This window comes from Dipodomys spectabilis, unplaced genomic scaffold, assembly GCF_019054845.1.
Source record: "Dipodomys spectabilis isolate Male_0828 unplaced genomic scaffold, ASM1905484v1 ptg000212l, whole genome shotgun sequence".
In the NCBI taxonomy this organism is placed as follows: Eukaryota; Metazoa; Chordata; class Mammalia; order Rodentia; family Heteromyidae; genus Dipodomys; species Dipodomys spectabilis.
Window position 1 is genome coordinate 2,018,122 of NW_024870889.1, and position 20,148 is coordinate 2,038,269.

Consider the following 20,148-nt stretch of genomic DNA (forward strand, 5'->3'; position numbering starts at 1 on the left):
GTGTGTGTGTGTGTGTGTGCGTGTGCGTGTGTGTGTGTGTGTGTGAAAGGTCACAAGCCAGCAAACTGAGAGATCCAGAAGAAAGGGAGCCAAGAGGATATAAAAATCTAAACAGACTTACAATGAGCATTGAAACAAATCAGTAATAAAGTCCCCCAGCCCAAAGAACAAGGAAAAAAACCCAAAACTGAAGTCTTCCAACAAAGAAAAGCCTAGAATCAGACTGATCACTGGGAAATGTAATCAGGTTTGACAATACTCCTCTCCCTCTTCTATGAATACGAAGGGAAGGAACTCTTCCTAACACAGTCTGTGACACTTCAGTTACTGTGGAAACAATACCAGACAAGGACACAACATCCACACATGAAGGCCAAGATCCTTGTTGTGATTTTAGATGAAAAAAAAAATCCTTAATCAGGGCTGGGAAGGTGACTCAGTGGTAGAGAGCTTGTCTTGTGTGCATGAGGCCCTGGGTTAAACTCCTTAGCACCACATAAACAGAAAAAGCCAGAAGTGGAGCTGTGGCTCAAGTGGGAGAGCACTAGCCTTGAGCAAAAGCAGCTCAGGGACAGCGCCCAGGTCCTAAGTTCAGTCCCCAGGACCGGCAAAATAATCATAACAATAATAATAATTCTCAATGCTTGGAAGTTAAATTCAGCAACACATTAACAAGATGATATACTATAATCACATTGGTTCTGCTACAGAGAAACAAGGATGGTATAGGAAAAAAGAAGCCTCTGATAAAACTCAGCATTCCTTCATGATAAAAGCCTAGAGTAAAAATTAGACATTGAAAGATCACATCACAACATAAAGAAGGCTATAGTTAACGACTCACAGCCAGCATCATGCTGCGTGGTGGTGGGTTAATAGAACACCTCTAAAAGGATGAGATGAGAGCCTTGCCTCGCCACCTTGCTCAGTAGAGTCCTGAAGTGCTGGCCAGAGCAGTCCTGTAAGAGAAGGAATAGGTAGAAATTGGGCCGGAGGAGGTGATGTCACTCCTGTCTTCACATGGTGAGTCTGTGTCTTGAAGATCCTGAAGACCCCTCCAAAGACAGGACCAGTAAACTCAGCAGAGCAGGACACAATGTCAGCATACAAAAATTGGTAGCTTTTTGGGTTTTGGTTACAACTTTATTAAAACACACTACGTCTGTGCCTTATTCTTTTATTTATTTATTTTTGGTTGGTTGTGGGGCTTAAACTCTGGGCTTGGGCGCTATCCCTGAGCTCTTCACCTCAAGGCTAGCGCTGTACCACTTGAGCCACAGCGCCACTTCCAGTTTTCTGATGGTTTATTGGAGATCAGAGTCTCATGCACTTTCCTGCCCTGGTTGGCTTTGAACCACGATCCTCAGATGTCATCCTCCTGAGTAGCTAGGATGACAGGCATGAGCCACTGGCGCCTGGCTGTGCCTTATTCTTTAGTCCTAAAAAGTCACAATGCAGACCCTGAGGTGGTAGGAGCCAGCAATGGCCATTGACTTCAACCCTCTGGGCTGCACATACTTGCCCTTTTATTTGAGGAAGTATTTTTCTCAGCTTTGGGCCTGGGGGCTTATCTGAGGGAGTTTGGTAGACAAAGACAAAGACTTTGAAATAGAATGAGGGAGGATGCATACTGTCTGTACTTGTTGGCGCAGTGGGTCCTGGAACAATGTGATGCAAGTATTTGACAAATACAGAAAGTCTATGTAGCTGAGGCTTTTGCAGGAATAAACAGAGTTGTGCCTTCAGCCTTCTTCTCCGTCTCCTTCATCCGTCCCCTGCCCCCTTGGGAGCCCCTGTTGATGCTATGGCTAGACCGAGGCATCACACATAGACTTAATAAAACAAACTTTGCAGAAAACCATCTACAAAACCAATATGAAAATACACGTTACACCTAGATAATCAGAGTCTCTGGGGGTTAATCTGCACAAGCAATCATGAGTGTTAGGTGGCTTGATTGCTTAAAACTGGTAGTAAATCATGACATCGAAGTGTTAACACTGAAATGTAGTATACAAGTGTCTGTTAATAATTAATACTGGGAAGCAGGATGAAGGGTTTTCTTCTGCAGATCCTTATTCCATGTCTGTTTTCTGTATTCTCTCAGAGAATTAGCTGTGCAGATTGATAAGACAAAAAAATCAATTTCTTTAAAAAGAAAAAAGCAAACAAGTCTACTTACAAAAGCATGCAAAAGAGAATTTTATGTATGTGTTACTGTAGAACTCATTTAAACTCAACCGAATCTACTTCTACAAGTACTTCCCCCCTACTTTCTGAAGAAATGCATTTTCAGGGCATACAAAGAAACAAAGAAGTTTTCAGTCCTTTGTTTCCAGCTGTGGAGACAAGATAATTTGAATGCTGAGGTTATATCTAGCAGGGAAGCCAGAGACAGCTATTAAGCAGCCAGAATGCTCCAGTCAATGAATACGTGAGTGTTTCTCTTTTAGCCTGTTCTTTGTTCTCCCCTAGGAATCTCCGGCATCCATCCATCTAGTTGAATTATCTGTTGTCTTAATGAAGCTGCATCTACCTGTCATGTCGCCGGTGTTCTGTGGGTGATGGACTGTACCTGAAGCACCATACACAAGATCATTTCTGTCCAGTTGTCCACACTGGCAGACGCTTTCACTAATAGAACAATAGAACACTCCCTGTTAGCCTTAGCTTGCCAACTGTGTGGACATCTTCATTCTGAGGGATTGAAGGAGGTCTTTCCAAGCCCAGAAAACCCCGTATACTTTGGTGTGGTGGTGATGGCGAGGGATGGCTGATGGGTCAGGATCCGCTGCACTTGAGAGGTTGAACGGTTGAGCTTCCTCATGCTCCCCTGCTGTAGCAGCGCTTTCTGGAGTTGCGGTTTCACACTGGTGTTTGGAACACTTTGTTAGAATCCTTGTTGCAGGTCCGCATTTGGTGGTGCTCCTTTTACTTTTCTAGAACCCTCATTTGCTGATTAATAACTTTTTTCAAAACAACTAACTTCTGCCCTCTCAGTAGCAGTGGAGAAGGAAATGCTGTGGCCGTCTGTGGAAGCAGCACTGCTTGCTGCTTGGCACTGTCTCCTGGGTGTCATGTTAAGCCCTTTAATTGCTTCAGTATGCATGTGCTTGGGTCCCCTGGACCACCGCACAGTCCCTGCAGAGGGCCACTGCCCCCAGGCTCCTAGCATGCACGGCCCGTGGAAGAGGCCATCAGCATAGTGTGCCCAGGGGTCCAGGCAAAACATTACAGCAGGCCAGGACCCTCTAACCAGACTTTCTATACATCAGTAATGTGCCTGCTGGGCTGGGAGGGTGGCTTGGTGGTAGAGTGCTTGCCTAGCACACATGAAGCCCTGGGTTCAATTCCTCAGTACCACATAAACAAAAAACCAGAAGTGGCACTGTGGCTCAGGTGGTAGGTAGAGTGCTAATCTTGAGCAAAAGAAGCTCAGGGTCAGTGCCCAGGCCCAGAGTTCAAGCCTTAGGACTGGCAAAAAAAAAAAAAAAGCCTGCTAAGATAAACTGGAAAACAATCTCATTCATAGTAGCCTAAAAAACAAATAAAACCCTAATAACCAAGGAAGCAAAAGAACTCTACAGCAAAAATTTAAAAATACCCCCCCCAAAATTGAAGACACAAGAAGACTTTCCATGTTTATGGATTTGAAAAACTAACACTGTAAAAAGTACGATGCTACCAAAAATGAACTATAGATTCAATGCAGTCTCCACTAAAATTCCAGTGGTATTCTTCACAGAACAAGAAAAAGTTCTTAAATTCATATGGAAACACAAAGACCCGAAATAGAGCAGTTGAGTGAAAAGAATGAGCCTGGGGCCCAGGCTGCTGGCTTACACCTGTAATCCTAGGCACTTAGGACTCCAATGTGAGGATTGTAGTTCAGAGCCAACCCAGGTAGGAAAGCCTATGAGACTCTTACCTCCAGTTAACCAGTAAAAAGCCAGAGTGGAGGTGTGGCTCAAGTGGTAGAGCACTATCCTTGATCAAAAAGTTCAGAGGTAGTATCTAAGCTGGGAGTTCAAGTACCCAGGACCGGTGCATGCACACACACACACACAGCAATCCTGGAGCTATCACAATATCTGGTTTTTAAAATATAGAGCCAAAGGAACAAAACCAGAGTGGCATTGGCATAAAAACTGACACATAGACCAGTGAAATAGAATAAGTAGAAATAAACCCACAGAGCTATGACTTGATTTTCAGTAAAAGTGCCTGAAGCATACACTGGAGGTGAGGCAAAGGTGTTGGGAAAAACAACATCCAGTAGAAAACTGAAATTAGACCCCTATCTCTCTGTTTACAAAGACCAAATAGATCAAAGACCTCAGGAGAGACTGGAAACTTCGAAACTACTAGAGGAAAGCAAGAAATCCTTCAGGATACCAGCACAGGCAAAGATGTCCTGAATTAATTCCAAGAGTTCAGGAAATAAAAGCAAGAATTGACAAATGGGCTTGCATCAAATTAAAAAAAAAGACTCTGGACAGAAAAGACAGCACAGTATACAACTATCCAATAGGGGATTCATATCCAGAATATGCAAGGAACAAAAGAACCAGTAAACCAGTCGTACATGGTCTGAAGATGGAAACAGACACTTGTCAATAGAAGAAGTACAGATGGTCTATAAGTATATGGAAAAGGTTAACATCTTTTTTTGTTGGTCGTGGGGCTTGAACTCTGGGCCTGGGCATTGTCCCTCAGCTCTTCAGCTCAAGGCGAGCACTCTACCACTTGAGCTACAGTGCCACTTCCGGTTTTCTGGTGGTTTATTGGAGATAGGAGTCTCACGGTCTCTCCTGCCCGGCCTGGCTTTGAACCGCGATCCTCAGATCTCAGCCTCCTGAGATGGTGGCTCCTGGCGTGAGCCACTAGCGCCCGGCTAAGGTTAACATCTTTAGCCATCTGGGAAGTCGCATCAGAACTGCATTGGAGCTGGATATGTGGTGCGTTTCCAACCCTTGGGAGCTTGTGGCCCACCTGTAAGATGAAAGATTCTGCCTCAAAAGACTAAAACATTGCTCCAGGCGCTCATGTCTCCCGCCTGTGATCCTGGCTGCTTAGGAAGCTGAGGTCAGAATCCATTTCCCAAGCTAGCCTGGGCAGAAAAATCTGTGAGATTCTTAACCCCAGTTAGCCAGCAAAAAGTCAGAACTGGAGGAGTGGCTCAAATGGTAAGCACCAGCCTTAAGCAGAAAAACAGTGGGAATACAAGACCCTGAGTTCAAGTCCCAGTTCTAGTGCATGTGCTCTCTCTCTCTCTCCCCCTCCCTCCCTCCCTCCCTCCCTCTCTCTCTCTCTCTCTCTCTCTGTCTCTCTCTCTCTCACACACACACACACACATACATACACACACACACAGTAGAAAAGGCGCTAAGGAAGAAGGGTAAAGGAGCCCTGGAAGAAGGGAGAGGTGGACCTTGTCACAGCATGATATACCACACCTGTATGGAAAGGTCATAATGTAGCCTGCTAATCTGTAGAGTGAGTTAAGTAGAATACACTTATTAACGTAACAAACAGTTTTTGAAGGAAAGCAACCTTGGGTTTCATGACAGTACAGTGAGGAGGATTCAGTGCATTGGTTGATTCTCACGCCAAGGTTGGCGGGGAGGAGCCGCTCACCCCCGTCCGTCTGCTGCCCGCGCGCGCGTGCGGCCGGAGCTTGTGAGGAGAGGAGGGCGCAGCATGGGCCAGGAGTCGGGCCTGGCGTGGAGGTCGGGATTGTTCGGCTTTGGGGAGCATCTGTGGGACGGGGTCCTGTCAGAGGCTGGCCAGATGCCGTGGGGGGGGCCGCAGCTCACTGAGGCTGGCGCATCCCCGCTGCCTTGGTGGCACTCCTGCCTCCCGGGCAGTTTTTCCAGTGGGGAGACTGAGGCCTGACAGGCCTCCCTTCTCACCAGGAGGTGGCAGGTCTACCGGGGCCACCCGTACCTCCTTTGCCGCCTGCCGCTGCCGGGCGGGCTGGAGCTGGCCCCCCCAGCCTATCACACTGAACACATGGTTAACGACCTGAAGAATACCAAGAGGGTTTTGTTTTTTTAAGGAACTCTGCCTCCATGCTGAATCTTGTCTGGAATTATCTCCATCCCATCGTATCATTATTTCCATCGAGTCAGTCGCTGTTATGCCGTTTCCGTCTGTGTTGCTGGTTAGAGGAGTGGCCCACTTCATCAGATTGACTTGTAAGTATCAAAGAGAATGCTTTGCTTTGGTGGCACAGCGTCCTTCAGAGGTGCCGTCAGTGTCGCCCTCTCCTCCCCCTTGCTGGTCCCCGTCCACACACCTCCAGGGAAGCTCCAGGGCGTAGTGAGCCGCAGGTGCACAGTGTCACAAGGGCAGGGGGAAGTCTTCTCATCCCAGGCCACCGGTCCCTGGAGGCCATCACTGCCTGCCGTCCATGCGCGTCTGCAGCAGGTGTGACCTCTCGGCACCTGCTGTGCCCCGGCCTGTCAGGGTCAGCGGTGAGTGGAGCAGCGGCCTGCGTCTGTGTCTCCAGTGGTGTGTGGTGTGTCATCCAGGCACTGGGCGTCAGGAGGCCGTCCCTCGGGCTGGCAGGTGGCAGGAGAGGGCTGGCGTGGCTCGCTCAGGCTCTGGCGGTCGCCCTGAGCGCTCGCTGACATCGCTCAGAGGCCGCCTGAGCAGAGCCTGGGGCGGGAGCAGCGGGAGAAGTCAGGCAGCCCGCTGCAGGCGGACCCTCAACCGGCTGGACGTGGTGGAGCTGTGCTGTTGGTGAGAGACAGCAACAGCAGCCGGATGGCTGCCGGAGGCCCTGGGGAGACGTTGGCCTTGAACCGGTGGGGCCGGAGCAGGCAGGTGAGGGAAGTCCCAGCACCCCAGGGTCATCCACGTCCCCAGGCGTGGCTGAGGAGCTGGAGGCCAGTGCCTGGCATAGTGTGGCGCCCAGGCCTCGGCAGACACGGGACAGAGGGCAGCTCCCGAAGACTGTGTTGCTGGCGGTTGTGCTTTATCGGCGTTTTCTCAGTTGCTGCTCAGGTGACTGCCGTGGAAAGCGAACGAGATGATGGAGTACACTCAGCGCTGGACTTTTTTCCTCTTATGTGTGAGGGGTATGTAGGCATCAGCTCTGCTTGGTTAATGGATGCTCAGTTAAACTATACGCGCGCACACACACACACACGTATTCTGATCTTCCACCTGCCAACTTGTCAGTTACTAATGGGGTTAAAGTCTCCGACTCTGATCATGGGGTGGGGTAGGCTCCTTCTTACATCCTACCAATGGTGCCTGTGCATGTTAAACTCGGGTCAGTATGAACTAAGGGTCTTATGTATTCTTGAAGAATTGCCCTTGTTACCATTACGCAGCGTTCCGAAGCGGGCGCGCCCCTGCGGCCTGGCGGCTCAGTCCGGCCGGTGGGGGCAGGTGCGGCCTCACGAGCGGGTGTTGTGCAGGCTCCTGTCTGGGCTTCCTGCCCACGTGCTTCTGCTCTTTCACCTTTGTCCCCACATGACCAGCACACGGCCCTCGCCCTCGCCCGGAGTCCCCTCAGACTCACTGCCACGTGCTGCATGCACACCCGTGCATGGCAGCTCCCCAGTCTGTGGTACGCTGTAACTGACAGACAGACAGACTTGGGATCAGGTCTTTGCCATGTTTGAGGAGTTCTTTATATATTCTGCATGGTAGGTTCTTATCAGAAACACGATTTGCCGGTATTTTCTCCCATTATTTAGATTTTTTTTTTATTGTTGATAATGTCACTTGCTGAACAGATTTTTAAACTTTTATTTATTATTTTTGTGCTGCTTGGGTCCTGTCCCTGAGCTTTTGTGTTGGTGGCTAGAGCTCTTTGAGCCACAGTTCCACTTCTGTTTTTTGATCAAGTCTCATAGACTTTCCTGTGCGGGCTGGCAGCTCTCAGCCTCCTGAGTAGCTAGGCTTACAAGCCACTGGTGCCTGGCCCAGATTTTTTCTTGTTTTGTTTTTTTTAAATGTTGATGGAGTCCAATTCATACCTTTCACTGCCCTTGGTTTTTAGTATAAAGTCAGAGGATTCATTAACAAACTCAAGGCAGTAAAGTTTGCTCCTATCTTTTTTATTTCAATGGTTTTATAGTTTTAGCTCTTACGTTGATCTATTGATCCATTTCATATCAGTATTTGTTAGTGGGGTGAGGTAGGGACTCCAGCCTATGAATAGACTAAGGAAAACAGAGGACACAAATAGTCAAAATCAGAAACTGAAGTGGGGACTTAGAGAATCATGAAAATGCTGGAAGAGATGAGCTGAAAAATGATGACCTCATGAGTCAGACGATGCGGCGCACTGGACAGAGCTCCGCAGCCTTCGACGAGGCGGCTCACCTCAGGGCTGTCATAAAGCAGAGGCAGAGACAGCATCAGGGGCAGAGCGAGCCCCCAGGCCCGTTCCTCCAACCAGGCCCCACACTTCCCAACAATGCCCACAGATTGGGACATTAATCCTGTCGTTGAGCTCAGAGTGTTCAGTATCACTTCCCCAAATCCATCAGCTGGCAACCCAGATGTTAACTGGGTTGGGGTGGGGGGAGAGGGAGGTGGATTCAAAACATAACGCGATCATACTGATTTAGGAAGATTCATTAAAAAAAAAACCGCTTGCTTAGTGAAAACTCATCATTATTGATAGAGTGCTGACTCATAGGTTTTAAAGTTGCGAACTCGTCAAAATGGTAGAATTTTGCAGTCAGGGTGGGGCGAGGCTCTTGGAGGAGCCCCGTGTCTAGGAATGGAGGTGTCATGGAGGAGAACGGGGAGAGCAGAACTCGCCACAGAGGCAAAAGCAGGCCTCCACCCTAGACCTGGCCCCCGCCGTCCATGCCAGCTTGGCCCTTCCTGGGGCTCACTTGTACTGGGTATCAAAGTGATAGATTCATGATCGGACTCTTTTATGTATTTCGGATGTTAATCCTCGGCATAGAGGGTCGGCAGGGTGTTAGGAAAGCTGGTAGCAGGGAATGAGGACTTGGATGACGATTCTGAACAGTGTAGGTGGAGGACTGGGGTGGCACAGTAGGATCTTGCCGATTCGCGGTTCCCTGCAGCCTGTGGAAAATGAAAAGCACCATTCCGAACAACCCGCACCAAAAGTTCTCCACCCAGCGGGTGCGAGGGCTTTGTGATGCAGAGTCCAGCTGTCCAGGGGTGACCCAGCGTCATTTTCTCTGCTTTCGTTCCTGCTTTAGTGTTCAACCTTGAGTTCTTTCTCTGACAAGGCCAAGAACCTTCTGATCCCTAACCCGATGAGCCTGATCCGTTAACAAGATGAATAGCTGGCAAAAGTTTCCTCCCATTCTGTAGGTTGTCTGTCCACTCTAGTACTTGTGTCCTTTTCCCTGCAGAAGCTTTTCAGTGCGATGCTATCCTATTAGTCAGTATTGCTATGACTTCCTGAGCTATCGGAGCCCTGTAGCCAGGTGTTGCCTGTGCCTGTGTCCATAAGTGTTTCTTTTATGCTTGGTGTCCATTGTTTCAAAGTTTGGGGTTTGACATATTAAGGTTTTTGATCCGTTTTGAATTGCTTTCGTGTGTGGTGAGTGATGAAAATCTTTGTCTCAGTCTTCTACTTTGGAATTCCCAGTTTCCCCAGCACCATTTGTTTTGGGAGACATCTGTTGAGAATCAGAGGGAGATAACTGTATTGCTTATTTCTGGTTCCTATAGTTATTCAGTTTGTCTGCGTGTCTGCTTTTGTACCAATATCATGAGATTTCTGTTGTCTGGCTTTGGAGTCTGACATCAGGTGCGGTGATAGATCCGGCATTGCTCTTTTTACTCAGGATTGCTTTGGCTGTTAAGGGTCTTGGTGCTTCCATGTGAATTTTTAGAATTTTTTTCTGTTTTGGTAAAGCAGGTCATTGTTACTTTGGTGTGAATTGCATTAAATCTATAGGTTGCTTTTGATACAAACAGACATTTTTACAGTGTTAAAACCAAAAGAATAAATAAGATAATCAAGATATGGGCAGATGGATTGAACAGGTAGTTCTCAAGAGGAGAAATGCAATTGGCTAATAGATACATGAAGAAAAACTCACTATCTTTAGCCAAAAGTAAATACAAATTAACTCTCCTGAGATCCCATCTCCCCAGGTAGAATGCCGTCATCGGAATCGTGGGGTGCTGCCGAGGGTATGGGGAAAGGAGCCTTTACGGTGCCGGGATGCGTGGTGTGAGGTCATTGTGGAGCCAGTACTGAGCTCCTCAGACAGCCGGACACGACCCCCACGTCACCCAGCGGCGGCTCCTGGGTGCTTACCTGAGGATACCACGCTGCTTCCATCGTGGTAGCCACATCGCCCACCTGAGGTCCTTTGGCAGATGATGTGGCATATATACAGTTTAACCATAAAGAAGAAATAAAAGCCATTCTCAGGAAAATAGATGGAACTAGAGATCCTTAGAGTAAACAAACCAAACCAGACTAATATCCTGCCAGGTGGCACACACCTGGAATCCCAGCTATGCAGGGGGTAGAGATAGACGATTCAGGTCCAAGCCTGGGCCAGGCAAAAGCACAGACCCTATCTGAAAACACAAGCAAGAGACAGACAAAGACAAAACAAAAGGTCGAGAGACATGCCTTAAGTGGTAGACTGCTTGCCTAGTAATCACAAGGCCCTAAGTTCAATCCCCAATAGCTTAAAAAAAGATAACCATCATGAACACATGCCTTCATCATTTGCAGGATCTAGATTTTTATTTATTATTATTATTATTATTATTTTGGTTGGTCGTGGGCCTTGAACTCTGGGCCTGGGCACTGTCCCTCAGCTCAAGGCGAGCGCTCTACCACTTAAGCTACAGCGCCACTTCCAGGATCTAGATTTTTAAAAAGATATGAAAGTAGGCTGGGCACTGCTGGCTCACACACCTAATTCCAGCCATCCAGGAGGCTAAAATCTTAGGATCATGGTTTGAAGCCAGCTCAGGCAAGAAAGTCCATGAAACTTATCTCCAAAAAACTACTCCAAAAAGGCCAAAAGTGGTGCTGTGGCGCAAGTGGTAGAGTGCTAGCTTTGAACACAGAAGCTCAGGGACAGCACCCAGGCCCTGCGTTAAAGCCCCAGGACTGGAGAAAAGAAAAGAAGAAGAGAAAGTAGAAGGGAGACTATTGGGAGGGGGAAGCAGGAGGGGGGCAAGCTGGGGGTGGGATGTATGTGACTGAAGTATATTACATGCATCATGAAAATGCAGCAAAGCCCTTACTTTGTGTAAGTAGTGAAGAAGCTTGTGTTCAGGTTGACTCTGTAATCACAGAGACCCGTTAACTGTAAAGTCACTTGCTGGTTGGAATGGCCGCGGTTAGCAATGACTAACGAGTGCACTACAAATGACTAGAAAGGCAAATACTTGGAGGAGAAAAAAAAAACAACCTTCTACAGAATTGAGAAGTGAAGTAGAAAAATGAAAGCCTATTTGAGAAGATCTTACTCCATAAAAATGTCAGTTCTCCCAAGTCAGTGCACAAATATAATACAATTCCAATTAGAATCTCAACAGGGGGTCTTGTTGAGATTGTATGAAAGCATTTTAAAGGCTTCATGAATGAATGAATGCCTGCCCATGAGCAGTATTGGGCTCCAAGTGTTAGTGCTACGTGTACTTAGATTGGAACATCAGCAGTTCTTTAAGGAGATAAAACGCATTTGACCATCTAAGCATTAGAAAAGTCTGTATGGCAAATGATACCATAACTAACCACTGGATAGATCAGATTGAATAAGTTGGTACAAATGACAGAGGAATAATAAAGACAATAATTGCCAGGGAAGAGGAGAGTGTGGGGGGGAAGCCGGGCAATGGATGTGCACAGGTAGTCTATGGGAGATCAAATCTAACAGCCACCAAACGGAAGATGCTCGGGTCCCTTCGTAGTAAAGGAATCGCTGAGCCGTGAGCTTTGTTCCCGTAGTCTGGCAGGCGGTGAAAGGAGCTGTGTTGTGCCATTTGTCCCTAGATAGCTGGGAGTATGTACTGCCAGTAGAACTGGGACACTGTGTCTGTGCGAATTCACAGTGGGCACACCCTGGGCTTGAAGGTATGAGGCCCCCTGCGTGCACTGCAGATGCCCCTTCCCGGCAGGTGGAGAGCAGGTCTTCGCCATCAGCACCTAGGACTCTGGTACCACTGGTGAGGGGCCTGCGTCCAGGCAAAGCAGAGACAGGATCCTCACGGGACCTGGCCAGGCACCTGCCAGGCCATCCCATCACCACCCCAAGCCGTGCGGCAGCCTCGGCCCGTCAGCAGACGACTTGGAGATAAAAACCTGGGGCGTAAAAAAGCAACAAAATGATGTCAGTTTAGGAAAATGGATGGCACTGGTGGTCATTAGGGTAAGCAAAAGCCAAATCAGACAAATACCCTCCCAGGTGGCACACACCTGGAATCCCAGCTACCCAGGAGGTAGAGACAGACGATTCGGGTCCAAGCCTGGGCCAGGCAAAAGCAGACAGACCCTGTCTGGAAACACAGGGCAACAGACAGACAGAAAAAAAAACCAAAGCAAAAGGCCTGGAGACATGGCTCAAGTGGTAGAGTGCTTGCCTAGTAATCACAAGGCCTGAAGTTCAACCCCATTGCCTCAAAAAAAGATAAACATCACTATCACATGTCTTTCCCACATGCTGGGTCTAGATTTCTTTAAAGACATGAAGGCCAGGTGCTGGTGCTTAGACCTGTAATCCTTGCTGCCTGGTCCTTTTGTGAGGTTTGTTTGTTGTTGTTGTTGTTGTTGGTGGTGGTGGTGGTGGTGGTGTGTGTGTACGCGCTAGTCCTGGAGCTTGAACTCGGGGCCTGGGCACTGTCCTGAGGTTCTTTTTTTTTTTTTTTTTTGTCAGTCGTGGGGCCTGAACTTGGGCCTGAGCACTGTCCCTCAGCTCTCCAGCTCAAGGCTTATGTGGTGCTGAGGAATTGAACCCAGGGCCTCATGCATGCAAGGCAAGCGCTCTACCACTGAGCCACCTTCCAAGCCCTACTTCTGGTTTTTTTTTTGGGGGGGTGTCTGGTCGTAGGGCCTGAACTCTGGGCCTGGGTGCTGTCCCTCAGCTCTTCAGCTCAAGGCTAGCACTCTACCACTTAGCCACAGCGCCACTTCTGGCTTTTTTCTTTTCTTTTTGCTTATGTGGTGCTGAGGAATCGAACCCAGGGCCTCATGCATGCAAGGCAAGCGCTCTAACACTGAGCCACCTTCCCAGCCCTACTTCTGTTTATTTGGTGGCTAATTGTAGATAAAAGTCTCACACACTTCCCTGCCCACGCTGGCTTTGAACCATGATCCTCAGATCTCAGCCTCCTGAGTAACTAGGATTAGAGTACCCTTTTGTGGGTTTTTAAACTGGTAAAAGCAGCCAAATGTAATTCCTGTCTGATACAATTATGTACTATAAAAAAAAATATACATCCAACTAACTAAGTGCTAAGCCACAGAAAGAATCATAAAAGTCAGAATCAGAAAGCAAAGTAAACGAAATATTCTAAATTACTTATGGTTGTGAATATTTGCTCCAGGCTGTTAATTCAACTTTTCCTAGATTCAAATCAACTCTTGACCGGGCCAGCTCGCCACACTCCAGGAAGCCAGGCTTGCTTTGAGAAGCGCAGGTGGTCAGCTGGGTGTGGTGGAACATGCCTGTAATCCAGTACTTGGTAAGCTAAGGCTGGAGCATTGTAAGTTTGAGGCCAGCCTGAGCTCTATGGCAAGACCCTGTCTCAATTTTCTTTTTTTTAAGTCTCTCAGCCATTAGAATTCGAGTAACAAGTTTGTGTTGGACACTGCTGAGTTTTAAGGGATACAGAGGAGGGGCGGGACCACCCCCGAAGTGAAAGCCAGCTCAGGGAGAGAGCTGGGGGGCGGGGGAGGCGGGGGCAAGGTAACTGCGCACCACGGGAGAGGGGCGCAGAGGATGCGCCCTGCTTCCAGACATGGTCAGGATTATTCTCCAGATTCCACGTTGTACTGGAACAGCTATATCAGTCTGTCACTCACTTGCAGATGCTCTTAGCCTCCGAGAAGCAGTGTAACGTTACAAGGCCGCAGAGACTTGGAGGGGATCTGAATTGGCCTGTGATCAGGGGTGTGCTCAAGTGGGGTTTCCCCACGAGCTGCTGCTTCTGCTTGGGTTCCTGGAACAGTTTGCACGGGGAGACCATCACTGCCTACCAGAAGTCATGCGGTGTATACTGTAGGCGTTGCTTCCACTCTAGCCAAAAGGAGCCACTGGGTGCGGTCCCTGCAGGCCCAGCAGGACTTGGTCCTTTGTAAGGCTCTTACACAGACATCTGGACTCGGTACTCCAGGCTGCCTCCAGCCCTTTCTCTGTACTGTTTTTGAGATGGGGTCTTGCCTTCTATCTAGGCCTGCCCTGGACCATGAGCCGCCTGTTTCAACACTTCCTACCATGGCTGGAATGATGGGTGCATGCCAGAACTCCCAGATACTGGTTCAGAAGGGGGTCTTGTGACCTGGCTAGCCTCGAATCCTGATCCTCCCAATCTCAAGTAGCAATGATTGCAGGCATGATGAGTCTCCATGACTCCCTTCAAGTAAACTTTTGATTTGTGCTGAATTGAAGTAAAAGGCATCAGCAGGGCTACAAAAAACTTCAGGCAGTAGTTGTTTTCCTTGTCTGTCCTCTCCTTTTGTTTCTTTTTTTTTTTTTTTTTCATAACCAGAGTTTGAACCCAGGACCTTGTACTTGCTAGAGCAGGTCCTCTACCACTTGAGCCATGTCCACAAGCCCTTTTTGCTTTAGTTTTCAGGTCAGGTCTTTTTTTTTTTTTTTTGGTCGGTCATGGGGCTTGAACTCTGGGCTTGGGCGCTGTCCCTCAGCTCTTCAGCTCAAGGCAAGTGCTCTACCACTTGAGCCACAGTGCCACTTCTGGTTTTCTGGTAGTTTATTGCAGATAAAGAGTCTCACGGACTTTTCCTGCCCGGGCTGGCTTTGAACTGTGATCCTCAGAACTCAGCCTCCTGAGTAGCTAGGATTACAGGCGTGAGCCACCAGCGCCCAGCTCTGGCTTATTTATTTCTTGAGCTGGCCCCAAACTGGTCCTTCTGATCTCTACCTCTTGGTGTGGATTACAGGCAGGTGCCACCATGCCTGGAAGTCTGCCCTCCCTCACACACACCCTTTTCTCATTTTTCATCTTCTCTTTCTCTCCGAAATGAAAGAAAACACTTGCAGTGTAGTTCACAGTGCATGCAGGAAGATCCGGATGGGACTGCCCTGCTGGGCGCGGTGGCGGCATTGCCACTCCGTGCTCCACCTCTTTGCTCCGCAGGACTCTGGCCCGCAGAGGTTCCCGCGCACACAGCAAACCCCGCCACGGTACTGTTGGCCTGCACAGGTGGGAGGGGTATTGGGCACGGTGGCCATCATAATTTGTTCTTTATAGCACGTTGCGTAAGTGGGCCAGCGTCTCCATCCCGTCTGATGTGCCTGGCTTCTTTCTGATGAGGAAACCGCTGTGAAGATGTCTCCGTGGGTCCTTGCTCTCCTCGCTGCAGGCTGAGCGCCTGGCCGGCATGGACATCTCCATGGTGAAGGCACTTGTCTATCTCCCAGAAGCTGAGGTGCTCAGAGCGCAGGCCACAGGCCGGGCTTCTCCTTTCCCCCTGGCTTCCGGGGGGCTCAGCCGGAGTGCCCAGCCTGCCAGCCCCACGTTGCCCTCAGGCCATTCTGTAATCACCCCTGTCCCTGCCGCAGAGCTCTATAGTGGGGGCGGGGGGGGGGGGGGGGAGTGCTGTCCTTGGTCCTGAGGACGGGGCTCTTCTGCCTGCGTGCTCCAGAGCTCTGCTCACAGGCTGCGGGGTTCATTCCTCTCATTACCACATGCATTCTGCGGACATTTTCTTGTTGCCTATCCACTTTCATTTCTGTGGCGAATCCTGAACTTTACCATTGTCAGTCATGGTAAATAATTCACGTTGTTGTGATAGAAATCTGTAGCGCTCTCCTCTTCGCTGTACAAGGTTTACACAAGGCCTAGAGCTTGCTAGGAAAGTACTGTTCCACTTGATCCATGTCCTAAGCCCTTTTTGCTCAGGTTATTTTTTTGAGATAGGGTCTTGATTTGTGTCTGGGTGCCAGCCTGGACTGCATGCTACCTACTTACGCTTCCTGCGTAGTTAGGATGACAGGCACATGCCACCACATCAACTTTTATGGGTTAAGAAGGGGTCTCATAACTTTTTTTGCTGACACTGGTCTTGAACTGTAATCTTCTGTCTCCTAAGTGACTGGGACCGCAGGCATGAGCCACAGCACCCAGCAGATCCCCTATGGTAGTTCATTCTTAACTTTTTGAGGGGCCACCATACTACTCTGCATCATGGCTGCACTTGTACAGTTCCATCTACAGGTCACAGAACTTCCCTTCTCCATACTGTTTGTGTGTGTGTGTGTTTCATTGTGCCTTGGTTCACATTTCTCCAGTGATTAGCAACGTTGAACACATCTTCCTGAGCTCCTTAGCCATTGGTAGATCAAGTTGGAGTCCAGCCATGTGAGTCATTTGTCCATTTGATTTACTTAGTGCCAGTGCTGGGCCTGGGTCTCAGGGCCTGGGTGCTGCCCCTTGCTTCTCGCTCAAGGTGAGCAGGCACTTTACCCTTGAGTCCCAGAATCACTCCCAGCCTTTTAGCGGTTCCTGTGGATAAGAATCTCACAGATCTTCCTACCCACACTGGCATTGTCACCAGACGCAGTGAAGGTTTGTGAAGCTCCTCTTTAAATATAGGGACTTTTCTCTTAGGGTCCTTGACTTTGATCACAGAGTAAGAATTTCTGGTTAAGTCACAATGGGAAGGAAACTTGGCTGAGCTTTATGAGTAAGCAAAGAAGCAGGCAAGCAGACAAACAGGCACAGAAGGGAGACAAACAGAAGGGCAGGGGCACACTAGTGGAGTGTGGGTGCTCTCTCGTAGGGAGATAGACACAGAGAGAGACACATAATACACACAGACCCATAAACAGACAGACAGACAGACAGATACACACCCAGCTCCTTGGGCTGTTGGGTATTTATAGGGTAAAGGAAGGGGTCTGGCTTAAAGTTATACAGAGCTAGGTGCTTTGTCTTTGCTCTAAGCATACCTGCAATTATTCTCTGAGTTTCCAGGTAAGAATGAGTCCTGCCGTGAGACAGATCCTTGTCATTGAGACAGGGAGGTGCACTGCCACCTGCATGTGGAGCATCCTATCAGACAGTTGTTAATCCTTGGGTGAGAAATGCATCCTTTAGGAAGGATGTTGTGTCTCTTTGAAGCAAAGACAGTGCTTCTGTGTTTCTAAAGACCATATTTCTGAGTCACCTTCACCAGACCCCAGTTTTATTATATTACTGTTTTGTTTTCCCCTAAATGACTTGGTTCCCTTAATCTTAAGGGAAGTAGATGGACAGAGGTTGAGCTGGAGTCTTTCCATCCCTGACAGCCAGTTGCCATAGCTCACTCTCCCCAGGCTGTCCTGCCTCTGCCCTGTGGCCGCCTTAGACCTTGATCCTCAAACCCCAGCCTCCCCAGGAGCTAAGATTATAGGTGTCAGCCACCAGTGCCTGGCCTTTGCCTACTTTAAAATCTGGTTAGTTCCCTCTTTAATGTTTATTTTGTTAACTTATTGTTGTTAAAGAGGTGATATACAGAGGGATTACAATTTCATGAGTCAGGTGTCTTCTGCTCTCTCTCCCAGGCCCGCCCTCCCGTCTCCACCCAGGAGTTCACGCTTGTCAGTGACTTTTGTTGTTGCGTTCTAGGAGTGCCGAGTGGGTGGCAGCTGCTGTGGCACCCATGGTCTTCCTCTATTGCTGGTGCTGTCCCCAGGCTGGGGCCATGGGCGCCGCAGCTGTGCGCTTTGGCGATTTTCCTTGCTGATGAGGCAGTGCCTGGCAAGGTCGCTGGCTGTGTGGAGGAAGTGAGCATCTGAGCTGACTCACCAGATGGGCAACTGTGCGTGTCTGCCGCCGGTCACGGGGGTAGAGGGGTGGGGGCTCGTGCCATGGGTCAAAGGGGGGCATGCTGTGGGTCACAGGGAGGTAGAGGGGGACAGCTCACTGAGCTTGTCCTCATGTTGCTTCTCCGTGGCTGATGAGTCCAGGCCTGAGCAGTGGCTCCGCGGCCATCTGAGCCCCAGCATGGGGTGCGGGCCTCCGCTATCACGGCTCAGGGCGGATCACGCGGAGCCCATCTGTGCCCTTCCCCATACATCCCAGCCACCAAACCCTTGGCTCCCCGGGTCCCCAGAGACCCTCCCCACTCAGGCCTTCCACACGTCCTCCCCTGTGGACCCCCTGTCCCGGTGGGTCCCCTGCCCCTGTGGATCCCCTGCCTTGTGGACCCCCTGTCCCTACAGACCCCTGTGAGGAGAGTGCACTCAGGGGAGGTGCGCGTGTGAGGAGAGCGCACGGGGGAGGTGCGCGTGTGAGGAGAGCGCACGGGGGGGGGGGGAGGTGCGCGTGTGAGGAGAGCGCACGGGGGGGGAGGTGCATGTGAGGAGAGCGCACGGGGGGGGAGGTGCGCGTGTGAGGAGAGCGCACGGGGGGGGAGGTGCGCGTGTGAGGAGAGCGTACGCGGGGGGGGAGGTGCGCGTGTGAGGAGAGCGCACGGGGGGGAGGTGCGCGTGAGGAGAGCGCACGGGTGGGGAGGTGCGCGTGTGAGGAGAGCGCACGGGGGGGGGAGGTGCATGTGAGGAGAGCGCACGGGGGGGGAGGTGCGCGTGTGAGGAGAGCGCACGGGGGGGAGGTGCGCGTGTGAGGAGAGCGCACGGGGGGGGAGGTGCGCGTGTGAGGAGAGCGCACGGGGGGGGGGGAGGTGCGCGTGTGAGGAGAGCGCACGGGGGGGGGAGGTGCATGTGAGGAGAGCGCACGGGGGGGGGAGGTGCGCGTGTGAGGAGAGCGCACGGGGGGGGGAGGTGCGCGTGTGAGGAGAGCGCACGGGGGGGGGAGGTGCGCGTGTGAGGAGAGCGCACGGGGGGGGGAGGTGCGCGTGTGAGGAGAGCGCACGGGGGGGGAGGTGCGCGTGTGAGGAGAGCGTACGCGGGGGGGGGGAGGTGCGCGTGTGAGGAGAGCGCACGGGGGGGAGGTGCGCGTGTGAGGAGAGCGCACGGGGGGGGGGAGGTGCGCGTGTGAGGAGAGCGCAGGGGGGGAGGTGCACGTGTGAGGAGAGCGCACGGGGGGAGGTGCGCGTGTGAGGAGAGCGCACGGGGGGGGGGAGGTGCACGTGTGAGGAGAGCGCACGCGGGGGGGGGGGGGAGGTGTGCTTGTGAGGAGAGCGCACGGGGGGGAGGTGCGCGTGTGAGGAGAGCGCACGGGGGGGAGGTGCGCGTGTGAGGAGAGCGCACGGGGGGGGGGGAGGTGCGCGTGTGAGGAGAGCGCACGGGGGGAGGTGCACGTGTGAGGAGAGCGCACGGGGGGAGGTGCGCGTGTGAGGAGAGCGCACAGGGGGGGGAGGTGCGCGTGTGAGGAGAGCGCACGGGGGGGAGGTGCGCGTGTGAGGAGAGCGCACGGGGGGGGGAGGTGCGCGTGTGAGGAGAGCGCACGGGGGGGGGGAGGTGCATGTGAGGAGAGCGCACGGGGGGGAGGTGCGCGTGTGAGGAGAGCGCACGGGGGGGGAGGTGCGCGTGTGAGGAGAGCGTACGCGGGGGGGGGGAGGTGCGCGTGTGAGGAGAGCGCACGGGGGGAGGTGCGCGTGTGAGGAGAGCGCACGGGGGGGAGGTGCACGTGTGAGGAGAGCGTACGCGGGGGGGGAGGTGCGCGTGTGAGGAGAGCGCACGGGGGGGGGAGGTGCATGTGAGGAGAGCGCACGGGGGGGGGAGGTGCGCGTGTGAGGAGAGCGCACGGGGGGGGGGGAGGTGCGCGTGTGAGGAGAGCGCACGGGGGGGGAGGTGCATGTGAGGAGAGCGCACGGGGGGGGGGAGGTGCGCGTGTGAGGAGAGCGCACGGGGGGGGGGAGGTGCGCGTGTGAGGAGAGCGTACGCGGGGGGGGGGAGGTGCGCGTGTGAGGAGAGCGCACGGGGGGAGGTGCGCGTGTGAGGAGAGCGCACGGGGGGAGGTGCGCGTGTGAGGAGAGCGCACGGGGGGAGGTGCACGTGTGAGGAGAGCGCACGGGGGGAGGTGCGCGTGTGAGGAGAGCGCACA